The sequence below is a fragment of the Perkinsus marinus genome (genome assembly GCF_000006405.1).
Source record: "Perkinsus marinus ATCC 50983 genomic scaffold scf_1104296962340, whole genome shotgun sequence".
NCBI lineage: Eukaryota > Perkinsozoa > Perkinsida > Perkinsidae > Perkinsus > Perkinsus marinus.
Window position 1 is genome coordinate 1 of NW_003205446.1, and position 1,837 is coordinate 1,837.

Genomic DNA, 1,837 nt, shown 5'->3' on the forward strand with positions numbered 1-1,837 from the left:
AGGATTGAACTGACGACCTTCTGCTTACGAAGCAGACGATCTACCACTAAGCTAAAGTGGCACACACGCTAACTATATGAATCAATAATTTTCCTGTCCCCTTCACAGAATGGGCCATCCTGCTCCTGCTTCTCGTACCAGACCAGAAATTTATGGTGCTATAAGCAACTTGTCAGGATTGGACTGACGACCTTCTGCTCATAGAGCCGACGCTCTGCCACTAAGCTAAAGTGACGCAGAGAATAAGTACATAAATCAATAATCTTTCTGTATCCTTTGCGGAGTGAGCAGACCTGCTCCTGCTTCTCATACCCGACTAGAGTATAATACAGCTGTAAGCCACTTGCCAGGATTGAACTGACGACCTTCTGCTTACGAAGCAGACGCTCCACCACTAAGCTAAAGTGGCGCACAGATTAAGTATATGAATCAATAATTTTCCTGTCCCGTTCACAGAATGGGCCATCCTGCTCCTGGTTCTCGTACCAGACCAGAAATTTATGGTGCTATAAGCCACTTGCCAGGATTGAACTGACGACCTTCTGCTTACAAAGCAGACGCTCTGCCACTAAGCTAAAGTGGCACACAAAATAAGTGCATAAATCAATAATCTTCCTGTATCCTTTGCGGAGTGAGCTGACATGCTCCTGCTTCCCGTATCAGACCAGAGATTTATGGTGCTATCAGCTACTTGCCAGGATTGAACTGACGACCTTCTGCTTACAAAGCAGACGCTCTGCCACTAAGCTAAAGTGGCACATAGAGTGAGTACATAAATTAATAATCTTCCTGTATCCTTTGCGGAGTGAGCAAACCTGCTCCTGCTTCTCGTACCAGACCAGATATTTATGGTGTTATAAGCCACTTGCCAGTATCGAACTGACGACCTTCTACTTACAGAGCAGACGCTCTGCCACTAAGCTAAAGTGGCGCACAAGATAACTGCATAAATCAATAATCTTCCTGTATCCTTTGCGGAGTGAGCAAACCTGCTCCTGCTCCTCACACCCGACTAGAGCCTAATGCTGCTGTAAGCCACTTGCCAGGATTGAACTGACGACCTTCTGCTTACGAAGCAGACGCTCTACCACTAAGCTAAAGTGACGCACAGATTAAGTATATGAATCAATAATTTTCCTGTCCCGTTCACAGAATGGGCCATCCTGCTCCTGGTTCTCGTACCAGACCAGAAATTTATGGTGCTATAAGCCACTTGTCAGGATTGGACTGACGACCTTCTGCTCACAGAGCCGACGCTCTGCCACTAAGCTAAAGTGACGCAGAGAATAAGTACATAAATCAATAATCTTTCTGTATCCTTTGCGGAGTGAGCAAACCTACTCCTGCTCCTCATACCCGACTAGACCCTAATGCTGCTGTAAGCCCGTTGCCAAGATTAAACTGACGACCTTCTGCTTTCGAAGCAGACGCTCTACCACTAAGCTAAAGTGACGCACAGATTAAGTATATGAATCAATAATTTTCCTGTCCCGTTCACAGAATGGGCCATCCTGCTCCTGGTTCTCGTACCAGACCAGAAATTTATGGTGCTATAAGCCACTTGCCAGGATTGAACTGACGACCTTCTGCTTACGAAGCAGACGCTCTACCACTAAGCTAAAGTGGCGCGCAGATTAAGTATATGAATCAATAATTTTCCTGTCCCGTTCACAGAATGGGCCATCCTGCTCCTGGTTCTCGTACCAGACCAAAAATTTATGGTGCTATAAGCCACTTGCCAGGATTGAACTGACGACCTTCTGCTTATAAAGCAGACGCTCTGCCACTAAGCTAAAGTGGCGCACAGAATAAGTACATAAATCGATAATCTTTCTGT

General features: G+C 45.8%; 9 non-coding genes across 9 annotated transcripts; all 9 read right to left on the reverse strand.

Moving 5' to 3' along the window:
* Positions 1-163: 163 nt before the first annotated feature.
* Pmar_PMAR028058 lies at positions 164-235 on the reverse strand. Its single transcript has one exon. It is a non-coding gene; the product is annotated as a tRNA-Ile (tRNA).
* Positions 236-337: 102 nt separating this feature from the next.
* On the reverse strand, positions 338-409 carry Pmar_PMAR028059. Its single transcript has one exon. It is a non-coding gene; the product is annotated as a tRNA-Thr (tRNA).
* A 102-nt stretch (positions 410-511) lies between these two features.
* Pmar_PMAR028060 lies at positions 512-583 on the reverse strand. Its single transcript has one exon. It is a non-coding gene; the product is annotated as a tRNA-Thr (tRNA).
* A 102-nt stretch (positions 584-685) lies between these two features.
* Positions 686-757, reverse strand: Pmar_PMAR028061. Its single transcript has one exon. It is a non-coding gene; the product is annotated as a tRNA-Thr (tRNA).
* Positions 758-859: 102 nt separating this feature from the next.
* Positions 860-931, reverse strand: Pmar_PMAR028062. Its single transcript has one exon. It is a non-coding gene; the product is annotated as a tRNA-Thr (tRNA).
* Positions 932-1,033: 102 nt separating this feature from the next.
* On the reverse strand, positions 1,034-1,105 carry Pmar_PMAR028063. The gene has a single exon. It is a non-coding gene; the product is annotated as a tRNA-Thr (tRNA).
* Positions 1,106-1,207: 102 nt separating this feature from the next.
* On the reverse strand, positions 1,208-1,279 carry Pmar_PMAR028064. The gene has a single exon. It is a non-coding gene; the product is annotated as a tRNA-Thr (tRNA).
* A 276-nt stretch (positions 1,280-1,555) lies between these two features.
* On the reverse strand, positions 1,556-1,627 carry Pmar_PMAR028065. The gene has a single exon. It is a non-coding gene; the product is annotated as a tRNA-Thr (tRNA).
* A 102-nt stretch (positions 1,628-1,729) lies between these two features.
* Pmar_PMAR028066 lies at positions 1,730-1,801 on the reverse strand. The gene has a single exon. It is a non-coding gene; the product is annotated as a tRNA-Ile (tRNA).
* Positions 1,802-1,837: the final 36 nt, after the last annotated feature.